The following is a 12,957-nucleotide window of genomic DNA, read 5'->3' as shown; positions in this document are numbered from 1 at the left end:
TTTAGTATTTGTGAAATTTTAAAAAGTGATTACAATGAAAGTTTCACTTTGATCATTTAGTTTAAATTTAGTATTTTAAAGCCTAATTACTCCAATTTTTTATTTTTACCAGTAGATAGTTTTCTTAGGCAATAAGTGAAATTTAATAAACAAATGAATTAAATTAATTTTAATACGCTCAGGGTGAGTATACTTTTCAAAAGTTAACTACGCCTTCGTATTAGGTACCTGAGAGAAAACGCTTAAACAAAAAGTGTTTGACAAGGTCAGAAAAATATTACTAGCTCTCTAAACATTGACTGTTAAAATGATATTTTTAAAATAAAAATAATAAAAATAAACTTAGTTATTAAATATATTAATTTTTTTTTCAAAAGTTGCGACTAAATAAAATAAACAAATATTTCCAAAAATGTTTATAAATAAGTTTTAAATCATAATTTTAAATAATAGCTTAAATTTTAAGTCTGAAAAATTCAATTAAAATGGTTTTTAATCTTATTAAATTTACTTTTTATTTGTATTTGTACTTGTATAAGGGTTACACAAAGGAATTTTTATGTACACATAAGAAAGAAAAGTGAAAAAATTGAAAAAAGCGGAAAAAAAAAAAAATAGGTAAGTTTGTAATAGCAAAATTTTACAAAGATATTGAAGCACACAAATTTTGTTCAAAGTTTACCAATTATGAAGTAACAAAACTAATTAAAATGCTGGTGCCAACAAATAAAGCATTACTGCATCAAATAATCTGAACTTTTGATTGAATTGTTTATTTTAATTTGAACCTAAATTAATATGTTTATTGATTCATAATTAACTTATGCTTCTTGCAATTCGTTTTGATTGTAGGGATTCTTCTTTTGTAAACTTTTCACACACTTAAAAATAGTGCAATGAAATTGTTTCTTGTTTCGACAAAAACAAGTCTTTTTATAGACCAGGAAACAATCTTGAAAGTTAATAAACCCCATAATTCCACACTTATGAAATAAAGCCACATCACTAATGCTACACTGATATAAAATATAATAAAAGCCTATGCTTTTTTACAGAAAACTATTAGGACTTTGTTTTAACCCGTACACTCCTTGCGCTTAAATATGATAGTTGATAACTTGCTGGTCAAAGAAAGTAATAAAATTAGAAAATTGATATTCATTAAAGCAATAAAAATATTTTTTTCATGTTCATATAATAAAGGACTTGATGATACAAAAGTTCAGCAATAAAATCCTGACTATTTTCAGTATTAAAATTAACAATGCTGCATTTTTTATTTGTATCAGAACTAATAAAGAGTTTAAAAATAAATTTAAACTTCCAAGAGAAGTTTAAATTTATTTTTAGAACCGCAACGGTACCCTATTGCTTGGGAAACAATGCCTTTATTAAAATCAAATATAGAATTAATTTAACTGATTAATACTAAAAAACACTATTTTTAAAATAGCTCTAATTTGTTTATAAATAGATAAGTTTTATGTTAAGATGGTTTCATACTTTTTTGAGATGCTTTGTTATATGAGCTTTCGCTTTTATTACCATAATAACAAGTAAAACAAAAAAATTTAAAAACAACCTTTCCAAAGATTTTCCCAATATTGATTTCCTTTATAATTGAAAAAAAATTCTGGGTAGGAAGCATCGTCGGCCCTGGAAAATATTTAAAATGCAACATCCAAACGTCATTCGGACGACATAATTGCTGAAAGTTTTAAAGCTCAAGCTATTTTGATTGATAGTGAAAAATCAATTGCAATTGCGTTTTGGTAGCAAAAGAGCAGGCACAAACAATACGATGCTTACCCCAGGTCTTCGCCCCTGAACACAATTTTAACACTGAAGTTTAAGAGTTAAGTTTGAAGTTTCAGAGTTGTAGCTAGTATGAAAGGTAGTGATAAAATAAATGTAAGATTCAATGAGAACTAAAAAGGCCAATGGACACGTGAAGTAAAATTGAATTTTGTAATTAAAACAAATTTTTTACAGGATTTTTATATATATGAAAATATATATAAAATAATATCTCCATTTCTGAAAAGTTAAATATAAAAAGCATCCAAAAGTCAATACTTGACAAATAAAAATCTGTAAACACTGGCGTAAAGACAGGGGGACGAGGGAGCAATACTTCTCGGTCCCAAACTAATCCAAAAATTCAAATTTTTTATTTATATATTTGCTGCGTTGGGCCTCTTTAATTTCTGTTTAAGCATAACCACCACCGGCACCCCCCCCCCCGCCTCAAACTCAACTTTCTTAAGTAAATAACAGCTTTTTTTAAGGTTGCTATCATAATTCATATGTGTATTTACTTGTTTCATGTGATTCTGCGTCAATAGATTCAATGCGTACTATTAAAAATGCGCGCGCATGAATTTATCGAGACTTTGACGACGTGTATAGTAAAATCTATTTATAGACAGGAAACTCTTAGCTGAGTAATGTACGAAAAAATATGAGAAACAATTATAGAAATGATCCATCCATTTTACGACATTTTTTATAACTTCTGGTTAAATAGCTTAAATTATGTTTTATTCGTTAAAAGTACCGTTAATGAAACAAGAAAATATTTTATACTTAGAAAATAACTTTATAAAAAGTTCTTTTTTTTTTATCTTCTTTTTTAATAAAATTATTAGAAAAAGATTTTCACCATATGCGAAGTCTATGCATATTAAGATAAGAGAAAAATTCCAGTACAGTCTATGAGTTATTTGAAACATTAATTTTTATACAAATAAAAGTATATTAGATATTAGAAAAATATACGCTTTTGAAAGAAGACAGCAAAGACAGAGAAGATTAATTATTAGGATTTAATAAAACTATTTTTTATAGTAAGCTGCTTTTTTAAAAAATGTAAGGCACTCTTTATGCTCATTTTGGAGTGGATTCATATATCTATATATATGAATATATATATATATATATATATATATATATATATATATATATATATATATATATATATATATATATATATATATATATATATATATATATTTATATGTATATATATATATATATATATATATATATATATATATATACATATATATATATTTATTAATATTATGTACATTTCATTTTTTTTAAATGAAAACAACATTATTAATAGTACTTAAAGTTTTATGCAGTACACGGCAATCGTGCTATATGTATATTTATATATATACAACGATATAATAATCAATATATATATATATATATATATATATATATATATATATATATTTATATATATATATAAATATATATATACGAATATATATGTATATATATATATTTATATATATATATATATATATATATATATATATATATATATATATATATATATATTTATATAATATATATATATATATATATATATATATATATATATATATATATATAAATATATGCATTAGGAGTATGACTTTTTGACCTGAAAAAATAATTATATCTTGTGTTATACATAAATCGATGAACTTTTGTTAGAAAACATTGAAAACATGTTCAATTCCTCTAGGTTGTAAAAGAAAGTCACCCGCAGTTAAAATTACGAATCGTCATTTATTTAATCTTGTTACTGCTACTAATATTACGTGTGGATTTGCAGAAATGTATTTAAAACTTGTATAAATTAAAAGTGTTTAGAACTTTAGAACATTTTGGAAAATTCCAGAATGTTTTAGAATAATTTAAAATATTCTTAAACAATTTAGAACATTCTGAAACAATTAAGAATATTCTTGACTAATTTATACTGTGTATATATAGCTGCTTATCTAATTTTATAGTTATTACAGGAGCAACGTATGGCGACGTTAAAGTTATGATTAATGTGTCAAGCGGGGAAGCTACGAACCCCTTAATAAAATTTTTAATATTACGTTGATCATATTTTTGATAAGTGGATGGAACATGGTTATCTTCCGAGGACAAGCAATTGTATCATCTTTAAGTAAAAAAGCAAAAGAACAGTGGGATATTCTACAGGCCAAACGGCCAGTAAAGAAACAATCCATTCCTCTAAAAGACAAAACTTTCCAACAGGTCATCCAACTCATCATCTTACTATCTTGGTTTTAGTGATTCTGACTCTGAGATTTACGACAGTGAATATGAAAACGATGTAAAAGGAGAAGATGAGGCTACTCCTTCACCAAGCAGAAAACATCATAATAGCAAAACTGCAGTCAACTTGGTGAGCAACACAAGAGTATCAACACATAAAGCTGCTAACATATGCAAGAAATTGGTTTGTAAAGGCATTGACATCCTAACTTCATGTAAATCAGCTATTTACAAGTCAGCAATCAAAGAGGCAATCAAGCTGAAAAAAGAAATTATTGAAAAGTTTCATATGGAAAGTTGGACCTTATACTTTGATGGCAAGCACATCAATGGAATCAATTATCAAGTAGTTGTCCTTAAAAATGAAACAAGAGAAATCAAATTGGATTTCCTGGGCTTGGTAGACGGCAGAAAAAAGCTATTTCTTAAGGTATTTCTAAAGTCCTCAATGAACTTCACTAATGGAATTCAATACAGATGACTGTTGCAGATACCACCAGTGTTAATACTGGAAAAAAGAATGTTTCTGTTGTAATAATGCAACGAATGTTCACAGAGAAACGCATCAACAAGCTTCAGTTTATCAGTTGTCAACACCATGTATTAAATATAATCCTCTGTTTTGTGATGGATGAAGAACTTGGAAGTAAAACACAATCGCTGAACATTGAATATTTATTTCTATCTCAACTGTTGTAGGAGTACAAACAACTAAAAACACAGTTTGATAAAGGAATAGAAGTAATTCTCGAAACATCAGGCTAGAGAAATGATATGAAACTTTTATTTCCTCTCACTCAAGTGATCCAATTTTTTGATGATGAAAATGGAAATATTCCATTGATACGGTTTCAGAAATTACCAAACATCAGCGTTGCGAGGTGGAATTCCAGAGCTATATTAGCGATTCTGGCCTTCATTTTAATTACTTCAACAAGTACAGTTCTGCAGACAGTATGTCAGTTTATATCGAGAGACTATTGGTTTACAGACCAACTGTACACCGAAAACAACTTTAATAACTTGGCTAAAGTACTAAATCAATACAAAAAGGCTTTAAGCTCTTTGAAAACTCACTTGAAGCGAGAGTTCACACTACAGATCCCAAGAAGTAATCAATGCGCAGAGCGCGCAATCAAAGTACTGATGAAAATGTATTCGTCATGCAAAAATAAAGACAAATTGCACCTTTTATTCCTTCTATGCAACAAGCAAAAACAAGAGCAAGGTCAACGGTCTGAGTCATTGTTGGATTAAAAATTTATTGTATTGCATCACTATGACTTTCTAAATACATTTGAATACATAGTAGTACTTTTGTCAAAATCAATTTTTCAATGGGGGGTGAACTTTTTTCAAAAGATATACAAATAATAGTTCATTTTGAACTTTTCAGGTAAAAGATCAACACACAACAGTACAGGAACATGGGTTTGAAAAAAAAGTCATAGCCCTAATATATATATATATATATATATATATATATATATATATATATATATATATATATATATATATATATATATATATATTTATATATATATATATTTATATATATATATATATATGTGTGTGTGTATATATATATATATATATATATATATATATATATATATATATATATATATATATATTTCATATATATATATATATATATGCATATATTTATATATTTATATATATATATATATAAATATATGCATTTATATATATATATATATATATATATATATATATATATATATATATATATATATATATATATATATATATATATATATATATATATATATATATATACATATTCTATTTTGTCTTTGATGAAAAAGTTTTCAGTTCTTTGACATAATCATATTTAAGCTTTTCTTTTAGCCAGAATTTGCGGACATCTGTTTAGTGGTACTTTCACAATGTTATATTTTAGCCTGTTTCTTTTTTCATTGTAAATAGAATCTTTTTAATAATTTAGATGCCGATTGTGTTTGTGAAACATATGTTGACCATACTAATATTAAGAATTTCAGTCAAATAATATAAGGCGCGGCTTTTAGATAAAATTATGGCTTCGAATTATTATTATAATTAGGCTATAGAAATATTTCTAAAGTAAGAAAAAGTAATACGTAATAATTAGTCAAAGCTTAATTCATATATATTATTTTATGAATAAATTCTTTGCCAAAGAAAACTCTTTAAACTGGAAAAATCCAATAGCCATATGTGAAAGCAATCTCGGTGTTTAAATTCAAATATATTAAATAAATGCTTGTGAGTTTTTTAAAATATTTATTCGGCATGACCAATTGACAACTTATGCTGAATGTTTTTAGAAAAATTATTCTTAAAAGGTTCATCGCAATTTTAATTAAAATGAAATATACATACAATTTATCTGATCATTTATCTCGATTTTTTATAAATGATAATGATTTGCTCATAATTCACAAAAATAAAAATTTATAACACACACACATGCACAAACACACACATACACACACACGTACACACATATAAACACACGCTTACTACTTTTCTTAACAATAAAAATACATAATAAAGATGTCTACTGATTACACCATGGTTTTTTTATTATCTTTTTTTTTTTCTGCCTTATAAATCTTTCATTAGCAACTGATCATAATTTAAAGTCTAAAATCTTTAAGTGAAGGCTACCAAGCTTAATGACTTTTCACATAAAAGTTCCTAATATTTAATTAAGGTAATTAATGTTCTATTTTATAAGTATTTTTTTTTTCTATTAAATTTCAAAGTTAAATATTAAAGCCAATTTAACTAATTCAATTTGAATTTAATTGCGGTAAAATTTAATGAACAGCTAAGTTAAAACTAGTCGGTAATAAGAAAATAAAACACTTTTAATAAATGAGTGTTAATAATAAGTATTTTAATAAATAAGTGTTATATTGTAACATTAACTTAGTATTATGGTTTTATAAAAACTTATACAAAAGATTTAACAAATAGAATATTGAATATAGTTAAATATGAGCAGTGAATTGAATCAAGACATCCTCTGGCTTACTTTTAGTCTTCCAACAAAAATCAAACAAACTCCTCTTCAACAGAGCTTTAGTAACTACTTAGATTATGTACAAATTAGTTTGATATAAACTCATTAGTTAGTTTCTCAATTATCTTAGTATTATCTTCGTTTGACTCTTTTCCTCCTTTCCTTTATTCCATTTCTAACTTATGTCTTTAAACTTACTAATATTGTGGTGGTTCGAATAATTTCATTTAAAACTCATTATCACGGTCTAGCTTTCTTAATCAGTTTTAAATTTTCAGGAAATAAAAAAACAGTTAAATTTATAGAAACTATTTCACTACTTTATTGACATGCATTAAAAAATACGTGTCATCTGTCCATGTTCACTTTCCTTTAATTGTATATCACGATTGTCAAAGTTCGATGCTAAATAGTCATATTAACTACGTATTGCTTTTACAAAACAATATGACAGATTAGGTGAATTAGTATTTCCACCGAACGAATCATCCAAACATAACTTTAATATTTGATCTATTTTATGGTGCTGACAGCGAGAGACGACTCTACAAATAAGAAGATGAAAGGGGGTGAATCCTTGAAATGTACAAACTGCTTCCTAAAAATAAAAAAGTTTCTCAAAACTTAAATTCACCCGTCTGAAATATTTCAAATAGCCGACGAGTCGACTATTTTTTTTCAAAAAATTGACTATAACTTGAAATTTTCCTTCTTTGAGGATTAGGTGGAAGTGGGGGTGCCACACCCCCAAAACACTTCTTTAAAAACGACAAACTCTTTAAATGATGAGGATGCCAAAATTCGAACAAATCAGTAACCTGTTTGTTGGCTTGGAAGCGTGACTGCAGTTGATATATTGCAGTTTCAATATATCAACTGGTGCCTTAAATATTCTCAAATTTAACATCCATCAAGTATTACAGTTTATGTTTAAAAAAAAATGTGTCTCCAAAAAACACCATATGTAATTTAAAAGTTATTTCATAATCAACTTTGCTGTATCGAAATCTAATTTAAAATAGAATTCTTATTCAATTCAGAATGGCGGGCCATTTTTGTGGAAAAGATTTACAAACAATGTTGCCGAAAAGAATATCTCACTTAATCAATTTAAAATTAAATCAAGGCGGTGTTTATTACAGACAATTTTTGATTTATCTTGTTTTAACTAATTCTTTTAAAACAAAATAATAAAATAAAATGATCTAAAACACTTCTCCAACTAAAAAATCATGTAATTAATTTAAATTAATCTTAAATTCAATTATCCTGTAAGTTAAAAAAATAAATTTAGTAATTACTGATTTTTCTTTACCCATTATCACTAATAATATTTACAATTTTCTTCTTTCTGATATTCTTTACCCATTATCACTAATAATATTTACAATTTTCTTCTTTCTGATATTCTTTACCCATTATCACTAATAATATTTACAATTTTCTTCTTTCTGATATTCTTTACCCATTATCACTAATATTATTTACAATTTTTTTCTTTCTGATATTCTTTACCCATTATCACTAATATTATTTACAACTTTTTTATTTTTATTTCCTAATCTAAACCTATTTATAGTATTACTTAACAATAATAACAATCTTATTTCAATGTCAATATTTTTGTAAACATCTTAATTATTTCATAGTTTATACTTTATACTCTTAGAAAATATTTTGTAAGAAGTATATTTTTTCAAAATAATGTCTTCTTGCTCCGGCCATTAATTTAGTTTGTAAATTTATGTAGGTTTTAACATTTCTTCAACGACAAAAAATAATGTAAAAAAAATAATAATAATAAAAGAAGATATAGAAAAAAAAACATTTACTTTAAACAAAAATTCTCCATTTTAAATTTAATGATCCTGTTGTAAGTCATCAAAAAATACTCCGGCATTATTCTTCCGGATGTATTCAAAAGTTTTAGTCGTGTTACAGTTTCCTGCTAGTGCCTTTTAAATTAAAATTGTGCTGTCCTGTAAATTAAGAATAAATTGAAGCTCTGTAAGGGTCATTGAGAGTAAATGGTTGCACGAAAAAGATATATTTTTTTGCTCTGGAGCTCGACAGAAGCTTTATTAATCAGACAAAGTTTGCAGAGTTAGTCAATCACTTACCCGTTCTGCTAATTTTACTACAGAAGGAATTAACAGAATGGTTAATTTTTTCGGATTTAATTTCTACACATAGAAATTAAATCCAAAAAAATTTCTTTATCACTTTAACTCGCTGATTGTGTCATCGAAAAGGTTAGCATAGTTTTGCAAAAGTAAATATAGTTTTAATGACTCTCACAACCACCTTTTTCTGCAAATTCAGCTGTTTTTGTTCATTGCATTTTCATGATCTTAATCTAAACAGTTTCCAGATTTCCATCAGAAATAGACAATAGAAGTAGATATTTGGATGAGTGAATATTCATGCGTCTACTTTTTTAATTTAGATAACGAGATCCAGTTACGCCGCTAGTCCACAGTCAATTAAGAAAATCACATTGATTGGCAAACAACCAGCAAGGCTCACGATAATTCTGACCCAGCCTTAAAAAGAAAAGCAAATCCAGTTGCGGTCAACTTTCAAGTTTTCAGAATAATAACGCTAGTAAAATAATTCCCTAAAAACTGGTTGCCCATCTTTGCCCTTCTCAAATTGTCCCACTGGATTATGGTACAGGTTTCCGCTGAATCAGAACTACTTATTGTTTGAGGAAAGAAAACAAGAAAGAAGATAACACGATCAGTAGGAAATTAAGCTGACGAAACAAATGAAATCATTTGTGTATCTTTCTGATACACGTGTTTACACGTTTCATTTAATGAACTTATATTTTTGCTCTCAATGTTATTTGTTTTTTGCGCAGATATAATTGAACCAACATTTTCTCTTATAATAGGTCAAAGTCAGGAAGATAACTATTTTGTTTAACGAATTTACTTTCTTGAATGGGGAATCTGGAGGTTGTAAATGAAATTAGTCGAGCCGTTTGCATTTTGCAACAGTGACTTCTACTTTTTTTATTTTTTATTTTTCTAATATAAAATAAAAGGTGGAAAAGTTGTTAATGCATTTAAATGTAAGTTTAATTAACGCGTACAACTACAGGGTTATGCAATGTAAATTTTTCTATATTCAATTTACCCAAATTTACTTTTAAAAGTTTATCTTTAAATAATTAAAAAAAGTATCAAAGAGTCAAAGAACAGTTGTTTTAGAGGTAGCTTTATTACTTTGTAAATAAACTTATTAAAAGTTTAAAGTTTAACATTTGTATACACTAACTTTTAATAAATTGTTCTAGTTTTGAATAAAAAATTTCATTTAAAATTCTTACAGTTTTTTTGTAAAACAAAATTGTTCACAACAAATCCATTAAAGTCATAAAATCTTGAGCACGAAACATTGTTTAGTTTAACCATCCGTTATCTATTAGCGTCAATTCAAATGGAGCCAAATTTTTCCATAATTTTATCGATAAAAGTTTCCTAAAAAATTAAATTAAGTTCCATTAACAGTTAACCGAAATAACCTAAAAGACAGTTAAGGCTGTCATCCAAATATTTGCAACTTCATCACTTCACTCAACAATACAATTTTATCAAATTGTTGGTGTCATGAAATAAATTAACCCCCATTATAAATTAACTCCCGCAGCGTAAAAAATTATCAGGGGAGTTAATCTATTTTGAAATAGATTAATTCCCCTTGAAATAAATTAATCCCTGTCGGCGAAACAAATTAACTCCCCATAATATTTTAACTCCCTTGGAAAAATTTATACGAATTACAGAAAAAGTATTTCAACTCGATGTTTTCCAAATGTGTTTGTTTTTAAATCTGTCAATTAGTAAAGATATGGATATAATAACAGTAGCACTATATATTTTTAAGCGATTTTAAATATTTATACACTCGATATATATGCATATCGAATACTACTATCTATTTACTATCTATAATTTCTACTAATTTATTGCTCTGTTCTATTAAAAACATTGAGTACTGAGTTAAAATCTAAGTGCGGTGCAACTAAGAAAACAAGAAAAGTATTTGTGGACTTATTTAGAGATTAGGAATAGTGAGTGTACCTGACGGGTGCATCAGGGAAGATTAAGGTGGTTTAAAGTCGCAGTTGATCATGTAGTAGCGTCCAGAGCTTAGAGTTTCAGGAGAAAAAGTTAAAAGTAGAAGCGGGAAACTTGGAGATGGTGTGTTACAGGCGATATGAAAAAGCTACAGTTAAGCAACAAAATGCTTATGATCTTATACAATAGAAAAACAGCTTTATCGGCGATATAATATTTCTAAGTGAAACTGCTATATAATATTATGTGTGTGTGTGTGTATATATATATATATATATATATATATATATATATATATATATATATACATATATATATATGCATATATATATATATATATATATATATATATATGCATATATATATATATATATATATATATATATATATATATATATATATATATATATATATATATATATATAAATATATATATATATATATATATATTATATATATAAATTATGTTAGTAGGCAACTCCGTGGTTACTTACGGAACATTTTGATTTTTGTAGAGTCACATTTTTAGATTTATACTTTTAGTTTTAACAGATATGATGTTTATATATTAAACAGATGTTTATATATAAACTATGTGAAAATCATTTTTTTATTTTTCCTGTATAAAAAATATTAATAAAACAACAATAATGTTCAATTTTATTACATTCTCCCCGACAACTTTAAGTTTTAAGTAATTAATTGTTCAAAGATCTAACTAAGCCATGCACTTTCAAGTTGATCGTCTTTTACGTTAAAATATTGTTTTCAACCTTATTGGACATGGCAAGATGAGACTCACTGGATATTGTAGGAAGAAAAGCATTTACTGAGAATGATAGTTTGAGAGAAGCAATCATTCTGGTAATACCAAGGTGGCATAACGAATTGTGTAAAGACAATAGAGTAAACAAGCTCATTGCTGAAGTGTTCATAAAGCTAAAAGTATCAGGTGCAATATTGTATTTCTTTTCGGTACACATGTCAAAGTTGTAACAAAAACGCTCAAGACGCCATTGATATATTTTATCATACTTGATTTTACTCGCATTATTCTTTTTAAAAATAAACAATACAAATTGTTGATTAGTTAAAAGCTTGAAACGCTTCCCAGTTAGTAGATGACACTAATGCGAACAGATTCTATAACAGCACATGCCTCTTTTTCAATAGGGGGATATTTTACGTCAGATCGATATAACAATTGCAAAAAAAAAAGCAACTAATCTGCCATTTTAATTAAGAAGTCCTGCAACAGCTGTATCAAATGTACGGGTTTGTAATGGCTCATTCTCATTAATAGAACACAACAAGCTGGACATTTATATCTAGGATTCACAGTGTTTCGCCAAAAGAAGCAAACCTTTTTTTTTTGAGGAGTTGTTACTGTTAGGAATAGCAGCAGATGTGGCAAGAAGTTCTCTATTGTCATTAGAAACATGTGCTGTAAAAGTAGGTTTTTGGTAAACCGAGGATAGATAATCTTCAAAATACTTTTGTGGAGATACGTAAGTTCTAGCTTTGAAAAACATAACCTCTAGTGTCATGTCATGAGCTTTGTTAATTTTTTTTTTTTTGTTTTCACAATGATTAACAAGTTAATAATATTGTTGTGGACTCAAAGAATATATGACAATAACTAAATTATTGCTTTTTAACATTTTATTGACTAAAACAATAAGAAGAAATATTAGTATAACAACAATAATAATAATGCTCAATTATGTATCTTAAATCAAATTAGTTATTCATTAGTTATCCAAATTATTATTA

General features: G+C 26.4%; 1 protein-coding gene across 4 annotated transcripts in view; it reads left to right on the top strand.

Annotated features, from left to right (window-relative positions):
• Window positions 1-2,685: 2,685 nt before the first annotated feature.
• LOC136085711 (uncharacterized) overlaps window positions 2,686-12,957 on the top strand; it is a 123,538-nt gene continuing 113,266 nt past the window's right edge. For 2 of the 4 annotated variants that reach the window (XM_065807032.1, XM_065807031.1), the window contains exon 1: window positions 2,686-2,846. The gene's annotated coding sequence lies outside the window, so the exon portion shown is untranslated. Of the gene's footprint in view, window positions 2,869-12,957 lie in introns of all 4 variants that reach the window. The other 2 variants (XM_065807030.1, XM_065807033.1) reach the window with 2 other exon arrangements.

Source organism: Hydra vulgaris, chromosome 10 (assembly GCF_038396675.1).
Source record: "Hydra vulgaris chromosome 10, alternate assembly HydraT2T_AEP".
Classification (NCBI taxonomy): domain Eukaryota; kingdom Metazoa; phylum Cnidaria; class Hydrozoa; order Anthoathecata; family Hydridae; genus Hydra; species Hydra vulgaris.
The sequence above is the reverse complement of the archived record's forward strand: the minus strand, read 5'-3'. Positions and strand labels throughout refer to the sequence as shown.